At 46.6% G+C, this 20924-nt stretch overlaps 1 protein-coding gene across 1 annotated transcript in view; it reads right to left on the bottom strand.

The window, feature by feature from the left end:
* The window catches only part of FGGY (FGGY carbohydrate kinase domain containing), a 381964-nt gene extending 363522 nt beyond the window's left edge, over nucleotides 1–18442 (bottom strand). The window contains exon 1 of the mRNA XM_069981325.1: nucleotides 18311–18442. The gene's annotated coding sequence lies outside the window, so the exon portion shown is untranslated. The remainder of the gene's footprint in view (nucleotides 1–18310) is intronic.
* Between the last annotated feature and the right edge of the window lie 2482 nt (nucleotides 18443–20924).

Here is a 20924-nt window from a genome sequence, read left to right as displayed (position 1 = left end):
CCCTGACTGTGCGCGCCTGCGGGGTTGGTGGCCACTGACTGGCACGGTGTGGACTTAGTGTAAGGACCCATGTGTATCAGATACCGCCACGAGGTACATGGGGCAGTATGGCTTGATCAATTCATACACAAAATTCTGATGTGTATTTTATTTAGCCTAGGGGCACTAGTATCAGCCATAGGTGTGAGGTGCAGCACTCTGTTTCTTCCCTGAACCGCATAACTACTATAATACTGCTCCTATACAGAAGAATATAACTACTATAATACTGCTCCTATATACAAGAATATAACTACTGTAATACTGATCCTGTATACAAGAATATAACTACTATAATACTGCTCCTATTTACAAGAATATAACTACTATAATACTGCTCCTATGTACAAGAATATAACTACTATAATACTGCCTCCTATATACAAGAATATAACTACTATAATACTGCCTCCTATATACAGAAATATAACTACTATAATACAGCTCCTATATACAAAAATATAACTACTATAATACTGCTCCTATATACAAAAATATAACTACTATAATACTGCTCCTATGTACAAGAATATAACTACTATAATACAGCTCCTATATACAAGAATATAACTACTATAATACTGCTCCTATGTACAAAAATATCACTACTATAATACTGCTCCTGTATACAAGAATATAACTACTATAATACTGCTCATATATACAAGAATATAACTACTATAATACTGCCCCTATATACAGTACAAGAATATAACTACTAAAATACTGCTCCTATATACAAGAATATAACTACTATAATACTGCCCCTATATACAAGAATATAACTACTATAATACCGCTCCTATATACAAGAATATAACTACTATAATGCTGCTTCTATATACAAGAATATAACTACTATAATACAGCCCCTATATACAAGAATATAACTACTATAATACTGCTCCTATGTACAAGAATATAACTTCTATTATACTGCTACTATATACAAGAATATAACTACTATAATACTGCTCCTATGTACAAGAATATACCTACTATAATACTGCCCCCTATATACAAGAATACAACTACTATAATACCGCTTCTATATACAAGAATATAACTACTATAATGCTGCTTCTATATACAAGAATATAACTATAATACTGCTCCTATATACAAGCATATAACTACTATAATACTGCTCCCTATATACAAGAATATAACTACTATAATACTGCCCCCTATATACAAGAATATATCTACTATAATACTGCTCCTATATACAGTAATATAACTACTATAATACTGCTCCTATATACAAGAATATAACTACTATAATACTGCCCCCTATATACAAGAATATAACTACTATAATACTGCTCCTATGTACAAGAATATAACTACTATAATACTGCTCCTATATACAGGAATATAACTACTATAATACTGCCCCCTATATACAAGAATATAACTACTATAATACTGCCCCCTATATACAAGAATATAACTACTATAATACTGCCCTGTATAGACAGGAAGATATATAATATAGAGAAAGGAACAATAATTCTGATATGACAAGGTTTATGTTTCTCCGGTGTCTTAGAAGTTACCAGCTGGGCTGCTCAGTGATTTCCGCCCCAGAGGCACAGGCTGCACTACATGTCTCAGTATACATGTGTCGTACATTTGTTACCTGCTGCCGGGGACTTTATGTGTGAATGACAGGAAGTATTTGCAGGAAATCGTCCTTCCTCCTGGTTCTGGTATTTCGCTCACACTAGAGATATGTGATGTTTGGGCATGGAGCTCATAGTTAGGATTCTGCTGTATATATAATGTATAGCGCTGGGGGGTGATAACAGTCGCTTCATACCGAAAGAGAATTTATAGCATTCTTGGTGAATACTTATGACTGCCGTATACACCACACTGTAACTGTATATAGAAGGATTATGGGTATCAGTTGCTGCCATGTTGATGTATAGTTAAAGGTGCGATTTGTTTGATATAAGAACTAAGGGGGAGATTTATAAAACATGGTGTAAAGTGAAACTGGCTCAGTTGCCCCTAGCAACCAATCAGATTCCACCTTTCATTTTCAAAAGAGTCTGTAAGGAATGAAAGGTGGAATCTGATTGGTTGCTAGGGGCAACTGAGCCAGTTTCACTTTACACCATGTTTGATAAATCTCCCCCTAATTGTATCATCTATCAAACAGCAGGATGCCCCCTATCTCCCACCAGCTATAGCCAAGGAGATGCCGTGGTCACTGGCTCCAACGTTGTCTCATATTTCACTTTCCCTGCTGGACACAACTAGTTGGTTGTCACCAAGCTTAGGTTATATCAATTTAGGAGGAGGGAGGCATTGTTGCATTATATTAGGCCATGTTCACATGGAGTAAGAGACCGGCCGTTCCGTGACCCAGCCGGGTCACGGAGCGGCCGGTATCTGAAAAGATGATCTTTCATGCTTCTGTTTATCAGAACTCACCACAGCACACTAAGAAGCTTGCGGCCTGGAGCAGCTCACTTCATAGTGTGAACTGACGGAGCTTTCTGCGGCCGCTATTCAATTAATAGCGGCTGCAAAAAACTCACATGTCAGTTGTTTGAGGCACCGCTAGGGGTTCCGGCCAGAATGTATACTATGTGTATATGCTCCGGCCAGGACCCCATAGACAACAAGCCAACGTATTTTTTCGTATTAACTACGGCCGTTGTTGCAATCAGCAACAACAGCCGTAGAAATACGAAAAAATACGTTGTGTGAACATGGCCTTAAGGGCGGGTTCACACTACGGAATTCTCGCGGACAATGTCCGTGGAATTCCGTCAGCTGTCCGCCCGCACGGGCACTCAATTTTCCGCCGGCTCCATAGACACCATTCTATGGGCCGGCGTATTCCGAGATCCGCTAAAAGAAGTGACATGACACTTCTTTCAGCATATAGTGGAATACGCCGGCCCATAGAATGGTGTCTATGGGGCCGGCGGAAAGGCGCCCAGATGTGCGGGCGGACAGCTGACGGATATCCGCGGACATTGACATTGTGGGTACTGTAATGGGCACCATATCGGTTGTCGTTCAAGGGGAACTCCAGCAAAAATTTTTTCTTTTAAATCAACTGGTGTCAGAAAGTTATATGGATTTGTAATTTACTTCTATTTAAAAATCTCAAGTCTTCCAGTACTTATCAGCTGCTGTATGTCCTGCAGGAAGTGGTGTATTCTTTCCAGTCTGACACAGCGCTCTCTGCAGCCACCTCTGTCCATGTCAGGAACTGTCCAGAGCTGTAGAGGTTTTTATGGGATATGCTACTGCTCTGGACAGTTCCTGACATGGACAGAGGTGGCAGCAGAGAGCACTGTGTCAGATTGGAAAGAATACACCACTTCCTGCAGGACATACAGCAGCTGCTAAGTACTGGAAGACTCAAGATTTTTTTTTTTTTAAATAAAAGTAAATTACAAATCTATATAACTTTTTAAAACTAGTTGATTTAAAGGATTACCCCTTTAAAGGCAACTCATCTTTGTCGGGTGTTGTAAGCACATTACTTGGCAACACACTGGGCATAGTGCGTCATACTGTACCTCAGGATATACTGAGGTGAGGGCCACTCTATGCCTGGGCAATGGTGTCCTGCCACTGATGTAGCCTATGGGGCCCAGGTTATGCACCATGAAAGCTAATCCCCTCTGAAATGATTTCATCCTGCCTTCTCTATTACTAAAAATTGGGAACATAGTGCCCCCTTTGACGCTAAGATGTTCGCTATATGTTGCGAAACAAATGCAAGAATTGTCCTGTCCCCTTTAATTTAACTCTTTACCCCTCATTCTGCTTTCTCTACATTGACAACAACCTCTGTGCCAGGCGGAGGAGGAACACCGCACTCAGCTTCCTGATTCCTTCCTCTCTGTGCACACTCATCCGCACCCCTCTCCCTCCCCCTATGGCATCCTATGGCATCTAACCACCACCACATCATCCTCCTCTGGATCCTTCACTAGAGACTGAAAACTAACTGGCAGCAATGCTATCCTGTAAAGTTTTCTCATCCTCCTCCTTCCTATAGAACTTTCTCCAGGTCTCTTTCATTGAAGTTGTTCAGTATAAACATTGAGGTATTGTGGCCTGCAGAGGGCGCTGTCAAGTTGTTTACTTCCAAGGGGAATCCTGTTCCTGCCAAGAGTTTAAAATAATTTCCAGGGATACTTTACTAATAAGCAGATAGCAGGGCCCTGACCTACTTACAGCTGTCCTTGGTGAGAGTGATGGACGGCGGGATCTGCCGCATTCCTGGCCAGTATTACAGTACTACACCGCATTGTCCCAAAGTTATCAAAATCCCAAATGCTCGTGAACCCCTGAGTAGTCAGCTCCCTCTAGTTGTATCTGTTTTTGGGAAAGGTGGCTGAAAACTAGCATGACTTGAAGTTTTCCAAGAGTCCTAAATGGCAAATTTGACTTAAAGTGGTACTCTGGTAAAAAAAAAAAAATTCAAGTCAACTGATGGCAGAAAGTTAATACAGATTTGTAAATTACTTCTATTTTTAAAAAAAAATCCTCCAGTACTTATCAGCTGCTGTATGGCCTGCAGGAAGTGGTGTATTCTTTCCACTCTGACACAGTGCTCTCTGCTGCCACCTCTGTCCGTGTCAGGGACTGTGCAGAGCAGTAGCAAATCCCCGTAGAAAACCTCTCCTTCTGTGGACAGTTCCTGACATGGACAGAGGAGGCAGCAGAGAGCACTGTGTCAGACTGGAAAGAATACACCACTTCCTGCAGGACATACAGCAGCTGATGAGAGTTGAGCACAACTTGAACATGCTCGCGTTTACCCAAACCTGGAAGTCTTGACATTTGAATACTGGTGGCTGAAGAAATGGGACGCAGCCCTAGGGAGTTCTTGAAAACCTGGATGCCGCCATAGACAGTACTCTAGTTTTCCAGAACTCCCTAGGGCTGCATCCAAGTTCTTCAGCCATCAGTAATTAAATGCTGAGACTTCGGATTCGGACGGACTGGAGTGTGAAAACATGTTGCAAACAGCACCTACAATAATTGGGTCTGATCTGCAATACTGCATACAGCCTGTGAACAAGGGTGGCAATGTTTCTGTCAAGTTTTTGTAATCTGATGTAACGGTCTTCAAGTGAACAGTCTTCATTTCTGATAACGTTTGATATGCTGTAAGTTTTGATTGATGGGGATCCATGTACCCAGACCCTCAGTGACCACTAATAGAAGTGAGAGTAGCTAAGGCCCCCTGCAGCTATGATCAGAGCAAGCAGAGCCGCTAAGGCTCGGTTCACACTACGTTTTTTATCCATTTTTTTTTATCAGTTTTTTGCAAAAAATACAATTGTGTGCATCCTTTTTGATCCATTTTTCCATTGACTTCCATTGTAAAAAAAAAAAAAAGGGATCAAAACGGATCCGTTTTTTTTTTTTTTACGGACACAAAAAAGAGGTTGACTACATTTTTGTGTACGTTAAATAAAACGGATCCGGTTTGATTGTTTTTTTTTCTTTACAATGGAAAAACGGATCAAACCGGATGCACACAATTGCATCCGTTTTTTTTTTTTTTTTTTTTAAATGGATGAAAAAAATGGATTGCAAAAACGTAATGTGAACCCAGCCTAAGGGGGCATAGGTGGTGGTCTCAGCATCCGGACCCCTACTGATGTCTATGACATTCCAGCATTACCGGACAGCAGAATTTTTTTTCTACTGTTTTGAATGAGTGATGTAGAAGTAAGTGCCCCATGCCTCATAGTATTACCTCTCCCATTGCCATCTCTTATTGGGTGTCCAGCCCTCGCCCCATAGTGTCACGATCAGGGATATTGAGAAATACTGACAGTTATAGCGGACGTCCCTTATACTAATATAGGCGCTGTATGTCGCAATCCTTCAGATTCAGGGCAGACAATGCAGAAAGGATATGAAGGGAATTTACAATGGGCTTATTCCTGTTATTTACATAGCGCTGTTCACACAATGCAGAAGCCTCACCCATCTGCCCTGCCACCAGCAGAGCTCACAATCTAATCTCCCGCACCCACACACTATGGACAATGTCATATAGAGCACAGTATGTTATTGGTTGTGTATAGAGATCACACAGCATCAGGCCTGTATCAGACATGTGATGTGTGGAATATAGAAGGGACTGGTTACAGACTTGCTTGGTACGGGGAGGTTTCTGCTGCAGCAAGCTGCCTCCTATCTAGAGACAAAGCATCATGAATTCATCCCTGTTGATTAAAGGGTTAATGCAATTTGATATAACTTATTGGGGAGCTCTGAGTTAATAGGGGTGGTCTCTGCTGTTCAGGACCCGGGGTTCTATTAATCGTTCACGATATTACACAGAACCATGGTCGTTAGTTACAATTGTTACTGCGATTGTTACTACGATCATTTATTCCATCTGATCCCAGCAAAACAATGAACAATGTGCTATTACACTGAACGATTAGTGAACAAATGCGGAACTTGAGCGAACGAATGTGGAGTTAGAGAGATCGATTAGCGAACGATTAACGATAATTTTAGGCTTAGATATAAATCAACGACATACGAACAATTTTTCAATCGTTACCTGCAATTACACAGAAGGATTATTGTTTAAATTCGAACGATATAACGATTTTTCGCACGATAATTGTCCCTAATCCCTTGGCCAGTGGGGAGAGCTGTTACAAAGAGCGTTTCTGGTTCTGGAGGACCTGCCCTGTCCTGTATTACACCGACAACCCAATCATGTAAATAGGCCATGTGCACTACTCCATTTGTCCTGTGGTGGTGCTGTAGGGAAATTAGACACTGCCAGGTTTCCTTATAAATAGCTCCCAAGTAGGAGATGATCATCTTATTATATATATCTCAGAGCAGTAGTGAGGATATGTGTGCCACTCACAGGATGTGGGTCACTTCACCGCAGCGTCCTGTGCTCCTTAGGCCTCCGGCCATGCACAGGGGTCACTTTCTGTTTCGCCAGTGTCTGACATCTCCCTCCATGTACAGGAGTCTGAGCTCCACCCTGAGAGCGGAGGATATTCCCTGTGGGCTCAGACAATGATCCCTGGGGAAGGGCAGGAAATCAGCTCCAGATAACATTATGTGTCCAGTGTTATGTAGATGACATCACAGCGTCCTGTATCATATCCCAGAACAATAAATCATCAGGATCTGACAATATTCTACATCTCCATGGGAAAAAAAAAATAAATAAATAAAAAAAAAAATATATATATATATATATATATATAATGATTATATATAATGATTATATAAGGGGAGATTGATCTAGAGGGGCAAAAAGGTCTATCTATCTATCTATCTATCTATCTATCTATCTATCTATCTATCTATCTCCTAATATATATCATATCTATCTATTTACCTATCTACAGTGGTGTAGCTACTATAGAGGCAGGGTAGGCAGTTGCTCTGGGGCTCGGGCAGGAGGGGGCCCGGGGATGCACGGCGAAGATAAGATTCTCCTGTGTCCTTCTGCTTAACTCCTTATGTACTGCTGTGTGTTCACTTATATGCTGCAACATAAAAAAAGGGTCTTTCCTACTTGATTGCAGCAGAGAACAATGTGCCAGAGGTCGGGGGTTTTCAGTGCAGGAGTAGTGAAGCAGATATCTCTTTGTCTTCCTTTTATACCTATGTATTTAAGCATACGGGTTCCTACAGGGCCCTTATGGTTAAATACAGTGGACTGACAGAGCAAGCAGCAATTGGCTCTCTACTCTGCCTGTCAATTTTGTAGCTGCTTCTGCCTCTGGTCACAAGAGATTTTAGTTTTTGGCCACATCACCAAGCCTATATATATATATGTGCAGTACTTTGTGTTGTGCGTAGGGGAGGGGGGCCCTGTACAGTTTTTTTGCTATGGGGTCCCGTGAATCTTAGCTACGCCTATCTATCTATCTATCTATCTATCTATCTATCTATCTATCTATCTATCTATCTATCTATCTATCTATCTATCTATTATCTATCTACTTATTTATTATCTATCTATCTATCTATCTACTTATTTATCATCTATCTATCTATCTATCTATCTATCCAGGGGCGTAGCTAAAGGCTGATGGGCCCTGGTGCAAAATTTTAGCTTGGGGCCCCCCCATCTCACCCGATCAGGCAAAGTCCTATCTAACGTTATATCCAATTACTCTAATGTGCCACCATGTTCTAATGCCCTGTCACTGCCTCCACCTCATGTACTGCACTACTGCCCCCTATAGATAATGGACTGTATGTGTCATTGTCTAATCATTGTATTCCAATCTTTGACTCTACAGCTGAAAAACTACAACTCTCATCATGAACTGCCAGTTGGAAACGATGGGGGTTGTAGTGCTGCAACCTGAAGAGCCACATGCTGCAAAACTACAACTCCCATTATAAACTGTCAGCAGGGCATGATGAAGTTTGAACTTCTGCAACCTGGAGAAGTCACCTGATATCACCTGCAGTCCTATGTAACACCACAGATAACAGTGATATCCCTCTGAGTACAGATAATGTAGTAGTCATCTGCAGTCCTATGTAACACCAAAGATAACGCAGTGATATCTCTGAGTACAGATAATGTAGTAGATGTCACCTGCAGTCCTATGTAACACCACAGATAACACAGTGATATCTCTGAGTACAGATCATGTAGTAGATGTCCCCTGCAGTCCTATGTAACACCACAGATAACACAGTGATATCTCTGAGTACAGATAATGTAGATGCAGCACAAGCTGGAGCTCAACGCGGTAAAGATACGGCCATAGGACATAGCTTGGGCCGCCAAGGCAGATGTCTGGAGGAGGGGGCGCTGGTACTTGCTGTCATCTGATTAGGTAAGAGGCCCAATCAGATGACAGCATGTGCCAGCGGGCGCAGCGGGACAGATTAGCGCAGTGCTTCCCAACCTTTTCCACCTCGGGGCACCCCTACTAAATGATGTTCTACAAAATAAGAAAACCGTCATACAGTGACTCACCGGTGATGTCTTCTTTGATCTGAGGCGTCACTTTCCCTTTTCCTCTCCATCCGGCCCAGACCTCCAGGATGATTCCTTCCAGATACGTTTCATCCCCTTAGAACCTGCGAGACAAACAATTTAGGCTCCGCACATTTCTAGCAACTTCCTTCCCTTCCTCCCTCCTGTAGGCTCCCATAGTAACTGCGCTGTTTGGTGTAATGTGCAGTAAAGTGAGTAGGAATGTGGGATGCCCCCTGTATGTAGGATTCCCTGCTGTGCCCCCGTGAGCTAATAATGGCCCCAGAGGTGCCCCCATACAATAATAATGCCCCCAGAGGTGCCCTCATGAGCTAATTATGCCCCCAGAGGTGCCCCCATGAACAAATAATGCCCCCAGAGGTGCCCCCATGGACTAATAATGCCCCCAGAGGTGCCCCCATCAACTAATAATGCCCCCAGAGGTGCCCCCATGAGCTAATAATGCCCCCAGAGGTGTCCCCATGAGCTAATAATGCCCCCAGAGGTGGCCCCCATGAACTAATAATGCCCCCAGAGGTGCCCCCATGAACCAATAATGCCTCCAGAGGTGCCCCCATGAACTAATTATGCCCCCAGAGTTGCCCCCTATGAACTAATAACGCCCCCAGAGGTGCCCCCATGAGCTAATAGTGCCCCCAGAGGTGCCCCCATGAACTAATAATGCCCCCAGAGATGCCCCCATGAGCTAATAGTGCCCCGGAGGTGCCCCCATGAACTAATAATGCCCCCAGAGGTGCCCCCATATACTAATAATGCCCCCAGAGGTGCCCCCATGAACTAATAACGCCCACAGAGTTGCCCCCATGAACTAATAATGCCCCCAGAGGTGCCCCCATACAATAATAATGCCCCCAGAGGTGCCCCCATACAATAATAATGCCCCCAGAGGTGCCCCCATATACTAATAATGCCCCCAGAGGTGCCCCCATACAATAATGATGCCGCCAGAGGTGCCCCCAAGAACTAATAATGCCCCCAGAGGTGCCCCCATACAATAATAATGCCCCCAGAGGTGCCCCCATACAATAATAATGCCCCCAGAGGTGCCCCCATATACTAATAATGCCCCCAGAGGTGCCCCCATACAATAATAATGCCCCCAGAGGTGCCCCCATACAATAATAATGCCCCCAGAGGTGCCCCCCAAGAACTAATAATGCCCCCAGAGGTGCCCCCATACAATAATAATGCCCCCAGAGGTGCCCTCAAGAACTAATAATGCCCCCAGAGGTGCCCCCAAGAACTAATAATGCCCTCAGAGGTGCCCCCATACAATAATAATGCCCCCAGAGGTGCCCTCAGGAACTAATAATGCCCCCAGAGGTGCCCCCCAAGAACTAATAATGCCCCCAGAGGTGCCCCCATACAATAATAATGCCCCCAGAGGTGCCCTCAAGAACTAATAATGCCCCCAGAGGTGCCCCCATACAATAATAATGCCCCCAGAGGTGCCCCCATATACTAATAATGCCCCCAGAGGTGCCCCCATATACTAATAATGCCCCCAGAGGTGCCCCCATACACTAATAATGCCCCCAGAGGTGCCCTCAAGAACTAATAATGCCCCCAGAGGTGCCCCCCAAGAACTAATAATGCCCCCAGAGGTGCCCCTAAAAAAACAAACATCCTACTCACCTAATCCGCGCTGTGCAGGCAGCAGCTCTCCTCCTCCTCTTCGGGCTCCATCTTGCGAGCCGCAGGGACGGGACTTCCGGCAGGCGTGATGACGTCACATGATCACGCCTGCCGGAGAGGTCACGGCCCGGCCTCCCATAGGCTGCTGGTATGAAGTGCCGGCAGCCTATGGGAGAGAATACAGGAGGAGGACGCTGACAGGTCCTTCTCCTGTATTCTGATCGCTTTAATGTTCCGCCCGCTCACTGTGCGGGCGGAACATCAAAGTGATCTGTGCATCCCGAGAAGCTGCGCGGCCGCAGCTTCTCGGGATGCTTAAAGTGACACTGTCACAAGTGGCAAGGGGGGGCCGTGCGGGCCCCCCTAGCGTAGGGGCCCGGTTGCCATGGCGACCCCGGCGACCCCTATAGCTACGCCACTGTATCTATCTATCTCCTATCTATCTCCTATCTATCTATCTATCTCCTACCTATCTATCTATCTATCTATCTATGGCAATTCTCACAATTGGTTGGTATGCCAGATATCAGACCATACAGTTATGATTATAAAGTGATGAGATATCTATCCTAGTGACATACCATCTCTGTATGAGAGGGGGAAATCCCTTTAATTCTCATAATGAATCTCACTGTACAGGTGATCTCTTTACTCTCAGGAAAGTTCTGGGTTGGGGGGAGGGGAACATGAATGTAAAACTGATATTGGAATCTGAATCCACCACCTCATAAATCAGCCTGTGATCACGTGACATGGCTGCGGCCCCGCCAGCACATATACATAATATTGCCTTTGTTTTTCCTCTTTGATCTCCGTCCCAGGTTACTAATTTGGCAATAAGTATCTGGCAGCGGCAGCGGCATCCCTCTCCGCTCTGAGGCTTTCATCTCCTTCCACATATTCTACCAGGAAACCTCTTCTGCACATCAGTGGGAGGAAAGTTCTCAGGAGCCATGTCCCTTTAAGAAGTAACCCCATACAGCTCAGCTGACAGGACCATGCATGTCTATGGAGGCCTAAAGGGCCCCTGACCCCACAGTCAGCAGCTGATAAAAGGAGCTGGAGGTTTGCTGGACTTTCTATCTCTCATGGCTTTGAGAACATAACAAAGTCCCCCCAGCCTGACATGGCTGATACCAGAGAGTAATAGATTGTATATACCTATAGTCACCTCTCCCCAGCCTGACATGGCTGATACCAGAGAGTAATAGATTGTATATACCTGTCCTTGGCCTGAACTGGCTGATAAGAAGGAACAATAGGCAGTGTCCACCTGCTCAAGAGTCTGCTTCTCCCTGGCCTGACATGGCTGATAACAGAGAGTAATAGATTGTTTATACCTGTCCTATAGTCACCTCTCCCCAGCCTGACATGGCTGATACCAGAGAGCAATAGATTGTATATACCTGTCCTACAGTCACCTCTCCCGGCCTGACATGGCTGATACCAGAGAATAATAGATTGTATATACCTGTTCTACACTCACCTCTCCCGGCCTGACATGGCTGATAACAGAGAGTAATAGATTGCAATGACCTGTCCTACACTCACCTCTCCCCAGTCCCAGAGTCCCCTATCTGATAACAGAGAGCAGTAGATAGCGTTCTCCTTAGCTTGGGATACAGCTTGGTTACAGAAGGAAGAGGTGAGATGACTCCCATCAGATGCCTCATCTACCTGTCATTCACTGACACTCTGCCCCCCCCCAGCACTCTCTGCCCCCCCCCCAGCGCTCTCTCTGCCCCCACAGCACTCTCTGCCCCCCAGCGCTCTCTGCCCCCCAGCGCTCTCTGCCCTAGCGCTCTGTCCCCCAGCACTCTCTGCCCCCCAGCGCTCTCTGCCCCCCCCAGCGCTCTCTGCCCCCCAGCGCTCTCTGCCCCCCCCAGCGCTCTCTGCCCCCCAGCGCTCTCTGCCCCCACAGCACTCTCTGTCCCCTAGCGCTCTCTGCCCCCCAGCACTCTCTGCCCCCCAGCACTCTCTGCCCCAGCACTCTCTGCCCCCCAGCACTCTCTGCCCCCCAGCACTCTCTGCCCCAGCGCTCTCTGTCCCCCAGCACTCTCTGCCCCAGCGCTCTCTGCCCCCCAGCACTCTCTGCCCCAGCGCTCTCTGCCCCCCAGCACTCTCTGCCCCAGCGCTCTCTGTCCCCCAGCACTATCTGCCCCCGAGCGCTCTCTGCCCCAGCGCTCTCTGCCCCCCAGCACTCTCTGCCCCAGCGCTCTCTGTCCCCCAGCACTCTCTGCCCCAGCGCTCTCTGTCCCCCAGCACTATCTGCCCCCGAGCGCTCTCTGCCCCAGCGCTCTCTGCCCCCCAGCACTCTCTGCCCCAGCGCTCTCTGTCCCCCAGCACTATCTGCCCCCGAGCGCTCTCTGCCCCAGCACTCTCTGCCTCCCAGCACTCTGTGCCCCCCCAGCTTTCTTTGCCTCCCAGCGCTCTCTGCCCCCCCAGCACTCTCTGCCCCCCAGCACTCTCTGCGGCTTTCATGTTTCCACCCCACCTTGTCTTATGAGCAGAGGCCCCCCATTTCTCAAGCTTCTCTCTGTATGTGTGGTTACCACTTAGGTGGCCGATGTTACTTAGAACTCGAGAGGACGATGTTTCCCAGGAACCTGGTGTTAACCGCTGACAGCTACTGCCGCCATCCTGTGCTTCACATCACAAGAGCAAGTACACGTCTATAGTCATATGCAGAAGAAGCCTCCATAGTGTATGGGGGGACACCAACTGCTGCAGGGGCACTGTCATATTGTATGGGGGGACACCAACTGCTGCAGGGGCACTGTCATAGTGTATGGAGGGACACCAGCTGCTGCAGGGGCACTGTCATAGTGTATGGGGGGACACCAACTGCTGCAGGGGCACTGTCATAGTGTAAGGGGGGACACCAGCTGCTGCAGGGGCATGGTCATAGTGTATGGGGGGACATCAGCTGCAGCAGGGGCACTGTCATAGTGTATGGGGGGACACCAAATGCTGCAGGGGCACTGTCATAGTGTATGGGGGGACACCAGCTGCTGCAGGGGCACTGTCATAGTGTATCGGGGGACACCAGCTGCTGCAAGGGCACTGTCATAGTGTATGGGGGGACACCAGCTGCTGCAGGGGCATGGTCATAGTGTATGGGGGGACATCAGCTGCAGCAGGGGCATGGTCATAGTCAGGGGCGTAGCTAGGGGTTCAGCCTAGGGGGGGCGAGTGAGTCTGAGTGGGCCCCCAACCTATTATGTTACCCATAGGGAACCTCAGTAGACCCCAAACAAATAGAGGTATAAGTAAAGTGCAGACACATCCAGTGACTCACAGGTGACGTCTTCTCTGATGAGAGTGGGTCAGGTTTCCTTTTCTTTTTCATTGTGAAGACTCTTCTAACCACAAATCATCACAGCAGTATCTGCCAGACAAACATCTTCAGCACCTTACTTTTACAGCACCTTTAACCACCTCTATACAAACTCTCCATCATAGTGCCCTTAAACAGTAACAGAGACTTCTTTGAAGACCAATCTATAGTCATTTTTCCTTTTCTGTGCTTCTCTCTATACTTAGATCCCTTCTTTATGCCTGTATCTGTAGTTAGGATCCATCATTGTGTCCTCATCTGTAGTAAGACATCCTCTTCATGCCCCATCTGTAGTTGTGTTCCCTCTCTTTGCCCTCTGTAGTTAGCCCCCCCCTTATGCCCTCAACACTAGTTGGGCCCCCACTTTGTGCCTCCATCTGCAGTTAGCCCCCCCTCTTTGTGCTAAATAAATGGTACCCCTTTGTCCTAATGAACTGTACCACCGCCCCCCTGTATAAACTGTGCCTCTTATGAACTGTTTTTATATTAAATAGTGCCACTGTCCCCGTATTATACTGTGCCCACAATGTAGTTTGCCACTGCCTACCTAATAAACTATATTACTACTGCCCTCCAATGTACTGTACCACTGCCCCCTGTAATGTACCATACCACTGTCCTCTCTCATGTACTGTACCACTGTCCCCTCTAATGTACTGTACCACTGTCCCCTCTAATGTACTGTACCACTGTCCCCTCTAATGTACTGTACCACTGTCCCCTCTAATGTACTGTACCACTGTCCCCTCTAATGTACTATACCACTGTCCTCTCTAATATACTGTACTACTGTCCTCTCTAATGTACTGTACCACTGTCCCCTCTAATGTACTGTACCACTGTCCTCTCTAATGTACTGTACCACTGTCCTCTCTAATGTACTGTACCACTGCCCCCTGTAATGTACCATACCACTGTCCTCTCTAATGTACTGTACCACTGTCCTCTCTCATGTACTGTACCACTGTCCTCTCTCATGTACTGTACCACTGTCCTCTCTAATGTACTGTACCACTGTCCTCTCTCATGTACTGTACCACTGTCCTCTCTCATGTACTGTACCACTGTCCTCTCTAATGTACTGTACCACTGTCCCCTCTAATGTACTGTACCACTGCCCTCTAATGTACTGTACCACTGTCCTCTCTAATGTACTGTACCACTGTCCTCTCTAATGTACTGTACCACTGCCCTCTAATGTACTGTACCACTGTCCTCTAATTTACTGTACCACTGTCCTCTCTAATGTACTGTACCACTGTCCTCTCTCATGTACTGTACCACTGTCCTCTCTCATGTACTGTACCACTGTCCTCTCTAATGTACTGTACCACTGTCCCCTCTAATGTACTGTACCACTGCCCTCTAATGTACTGTACCACTGTCCTCTCTAATGTACTGTACCACTGTCCTCTCTAATGTACTGTACCACTGCCCTCTAATGTACTGTACCACTGTCCTCTGTAATGTACTGTACCACTGTCCTCTAATGTACTGTACCACTGTCCTCTCTAATGTACTGTACCACTGTCCTCTGTAATGTACTGTACCACTGTCCTCTCTAATGTATTGTACCACTGTCCCCTCTAATGTACTGTACCACTGTCCCCTCTAATGTATTGTACCACTGTCCTCTCTAATGTACTGTACCACTGTCCCCTCTAATGTACTGTACCACTGCCCTCTAATGTACTGTACCACTGTCCCCTCTAATGTACTGTACCACTGTCCTCTAATGTACTGTACCACTGTCCTCTAATGTACTGTACCACTGTCCCCTCTAATGTATTGTACCACTGTCCTCTAATGTACTTTACTACTGACCTCCTAAATCATTGTTTTCCAACCAGTGTCTCCTCAGCTGTTCCTTAACTACAACCTCCATTATGTCAGGACATGATGGGAGTTCTAGTCTTGTAGCGACTGAAGGGTCACATGTTGGAGAACACTATACTAAATAAACCTCCCTCCTAAATTATGGTTTCCCTACCAGTGGCAAAACTACAACTCCCATTGTACCCTGGTGGCAGGACATGATGAGAGTTTTAGTTTGGTAACAGCTCAGGAGCCACTGTTAGGAAGCAATCATTTAGGGGTACAGTTTATTTAGTAAAGTATTCTCCAACATGTGACCCTCCTGCTGTTCTTAAACTACAATCCCCACTATCTCCTGCCAGAAGGGCATGATGGGAGCTGTAGTTTTGTCACAGGTTTGAGAACACTACTAAATAAACTCTACCTATGTGTATACACTCCAGCCGGGATTCCTCAGAAGGCAGTACTACATAAGTTCCGTAGAAATCACGGCCATTGTTACAACGGCCATGATTACTACAGAACTTACTGTATGTAGTGTGAACATAGCCTTAAACACTAAGTTTTACTTATCTCTTCTTACATCACATTACATACACCCAGGTACACACACACACATCCCATGCACCCAGGACACACACATCTCATGCACCCAGGACACACACACATCCCATGCACCCAGGACACACACACATCCCATGCACCCAGGACACACACACATCCCATGCACCCAGGACACACACACATCCCATGCACCCAGGACACACACACATCCCATGCACCCAGGGCACACACACATCCCATGCACCCAGGGCACACACACATCCCATGCACCCAGGGCACACACACATCCCATGCACCCAGGACACACACATCTCATGCACCCAGGACACACACACATCTCATGCACCCAGGACACACACATCCCATGCACCCAGGACACACACACATCTCATGCACCCAGGACACACACACACATCCCATGCACCCAGGACACACACACATCCCATGCACCCTGGACACACACACATCCCATGCACCCAGGACACACACATCTCATGCACCCAGGACACACACACATCCCATGCACCCAGGACACACACATCTCATGCACCCAGGACACACACATCTCATGCATCCAGGACACACACATCCCATGCACCCAGGACACACACACATCTCATGCACCCAGGACACACACATCCCATGCACCCAGGACACACACATCCCATGCACCCAGGACACACACATCCCATGCACCCAGGACACACACATCCCATGCACCCAGGACACACACACATCTCATGCACCCAGGACACACACACATCTCATGCACCCAGGACACACACATCACATGCACCCAGGACACACACATCACATGCACCCAGGGCACACACACATCCCATGCACCCAGGACACACACACATCCCATGCACCCAGGACACACACACATCCCATGCACCCAGGACACACACACATCTCATGCACCCAGGACACACACACATCTCATGCACCCAGGACACACACACATCTCATGCACCCAAGACACACACATCCCATGCACCCAGGACACACACACATCACATGCACCCAGGACACACAGCACTTACTGTAATTGCAGGGAAGCTCTGAGGGGGCCATGTGGTGCAGTTCTCTGATCTTCTCCTCACAGTCGTACTCTGGGCCCCTCCTCTTCTTCTGTCCCGACATCCAGGAGAGCAGGAAGCAGCTGGAGGAGGGAGTGAGGGAGTGGGGGAGGGGCCCGGGCTGTGAGGAGGGGGTCCTGTCTGTGTCTCTTCTGCCCTGGTATAGAGTGAGCAGACACACAGACAGGAAGCTGCAGTGTCTGCCCTGAGTACAGCGCCGCTACTTCCGGGCAGCCTTAAAGTGGCAGAGCAGCCTAATTAACATCCGGCCTCTGCGGCTCTTAAGTGTACTGGGGGGGACCGGCCCGGGGGGCCCCCAGCCTTGGTGGGCCCGGGGGCGACCGCCCCCTTTGCCCCCCCTCTAATTTCGCCACGTATGGGGGGACACCAAATGCTGCAGAGGCACTGTCATAGTGTATGGGGGGACACCAGCTGCTGCAGGGGCACTGTCATAGTGTAAGGGGGGACACCAGCTGCAGCAGGGGCATGGTCATAGTGTATGGGGGGACACCAGCTGCTGCAGGGGCACTGTCATAGTGTATCAGGGGACACCAACTGCTGCAGGGATCAGTATTGCCAGGCTTTATCACAAGGGTTTTTCTTGTCATAAAGGATCTGATGAAGCCTGGTAATACGGATCACATAATGTAGCCCGGTAATGCTTATTAAATGATGAAGCTTGGCTGACTGACACACACACTATTGACTGACACACACACATTACTGACTGACACACACGCATTATTGAGTGACACACACACATTACTGACTGACACACACGCATTATTGAATGACACACACACATTACTGACTGACACACACACACACACACACAGCACTTACTGCTCAGTCTTCTCCCTCTTCCTCTTTGCCCGGATCTTCACATGGTAGTATTGAGGACCTGCTGGTCATGTGATCAGGTCCTTCATCCCTCTCTCTCTCTGTAGGAGGCTCACAGGTCCTGCTCTTTCTCTGTTTTCTGATGTTCAGCACTCACTCTGCACTACAGTCAGCGGGCTGAACTTCAGAACACCGGGCCTCCCTCCCTCTTTGGTCCCTGGCACTTGCCCGGGTAAGCCCTGTGCTGGTGCCGGCCCTGTGTAAATGTACTATTGTTGATACTACCAAGTGCTTTTAGTGGTTGTGACTTGGCACAACCCAACCAGGTGAGCGTGCACCTTACTTCGGGCCCTATTTAACCTATGGATACTATGTCACTCTGCCTCTCATTTTCTGTGTTTGTTCTACATAACCAACCAGCCTCTAATTATGTAAACCAAGAAAAACTGCAACTGTGTGAACACGGCCGTGGATGATTTAAACCAAAATGGCCATGGATTATTTAAACCAAGACGTTTGTTCCTTAAAATTTAACAAGGAGCAATAGTTTCCGCAGACGACTCTTATCATCCAAAGACAAGTCAGCTGTACTCAAATTTTTTGTGTGGATGAAAGATTGTTAGTGTGTGATCTTTTAGGAAAGACTATTTCCCCCAAAAATCCTTGATCATGTATGGCCAAACTGATCAACGTCAATGGCCAATATGGGCTATAATAAGATGATGGTCTTCAACCATCAGCTACATATATAAAGTTTTTGCTTTGTGCTCCGATTCTATTAGGGAAGGAGAGTTCCCGTCTCCACTAATTCTCTGTTGTGGATAAGGACAATAAACAAATCCTGACTTTCTGGGGACCACACCCTGCACGTTCCTACCAGCTGCAGCAGCTTGTTATTAAACCTCTACTGTACAGGGGCCCTGGGATGTGGGACAATGCTGCCATCTTGTGGTGGCAAGTATGAAGGAGAGCCAGGATGATGAGCCTCATTATTAGCTTTGTTATAAGTTTTGTCCAGTTTATTGACATGTGACCTGTTGCGTATCTATTCCATCCCTGCATTTAATAGGACTGTTGCATGGAAATTTTGGTTACAGACAGTAGATCTGCTGTGGTCACCTAAAAGTGATGCTAGTGAAGTGTCTAGGAGTGAGGACTGTATTACACGGCCGATATTGCAGATAAGTGAGCTCTGATCTGCTAGACGCTTACAGAGCCTATTACATGGCTTGACTATCATACAGCAAGGGCTGTGTGAATATATATATATATATATATATATATATATATATATATATATATATATATATCGTTATCGATATCTGTGCAGCCCTTACTGTATATACTGTCAGGAGCTGCTGCGTAAGCTTCTACACCCTTCTCAGCAGTGACAGGCTGCTCAGCCAATCACTGTCCTAGACGGGACAGCACCGCAGCATGTGATTGGGGATCATGGACAGATATGTATAAAGTTTCCTTTTTTTTTTTTTACAGTCAACAGTCGTTGGCTGTGCATCACTATGAGGCTATGTTCACACTGCGTAAACTTACGGTCGTAATTTTTCACGGCCGTGGATTTGCGTTCGCACATATGGTCATATTTATGAACGCACTTCCGACCGTAAGTGCTAGCCGTGAACATACGGCCGTTGTTTAATGTGGCTTCCTAGCATGATTTCAAGCGGGCTGACACAGGTCGTTTACTTTAAATATAGCGCCCATCCCGAGAAACCACTCAGAATATATTTTATATCAAAATCAAGTTTACTTTGGCAGATATCAGATGTACGTTCGCGTCCGCATTGAAACTCACAGCCATAGGTGCAGCATTTCCGGACGCAAATAATGGTCTTGTTCATTTTTCACGGGGCCGTATAAAATCTGACCGTAAGTTCGTACGTAGTGTGCACTTCCCAGCCGTAGTTCCATTGCATTACATTCATATCAGTGAACCTCAAACTTACGTTCGTATTTTTGCGGTCATAAATACGACCGTAAGTTTACGCAGTGTGAACATAGCCTTAGGCTGCGTTTTTGCAATTCTTTTTTTCACCCGTTTTATGCAACAAACTGTTGAAAAAACAGATGCATTTGTGTTTATCCGTTTTGATCCGTTTTTTCATTGACTTCCATTTACAAAAAAAAGAGATAAAAAACGCATCACTTTTTTTTTAGCGTACACAAAAACGTAGTCGACCACATATTTGTGTATGATAAAAAAGAAGGATGTGTTTGGATCCTTTTTTTTTTTTTTTTTTTTAAATGGAAGCCAATGTAAAAATGGATCGAAACGGATTCCAAAAATGCAGTAGGGCTTCTACGAGCGGGTGCGAGCGTCGGATTACGCAATGGACTTTCCGTCCTATTTACTCAGTGTGAAAATACCCTTATCCGGCATATCAGGCTGTGTAATACAGCCCTCTGGTGGTTACTCTGTGCTAACCAGTAGCCATCACCTGTCCTGTGACATCACTCATACATCCATACCATCTCTGGAGGTGACATCATCAGAAGAACTGGGCATCGGGAGCCTCATGAAATGGGTTTCCATGGTGGATCTGGTACACAAGCCTAAGATCAGCATGTTACATGCCAGGTGTCAGCTGCTGTGGTGTGA

The sequence above is a fragment of the Dendropsophus ebraccatus genome, chromosome 8, assembly GCF_027789765.1.
Source record: "Dendropsophus ebraccatus isolate aDenEbr1 chromosome 8, aDenEbr1.pat, whole genome shotgun sequence".
Lineage (NCBI taxonomy): Eukaryota > Metazoa > Chordata > Amphibia > Anura > Hylidae > Dendropsophus > Dendropsophus ebraccatus.
Note: the sequence above shows the minus strand (reverse complement) of the source record. Positions and strands in the feature narration are given on the sequence as shown.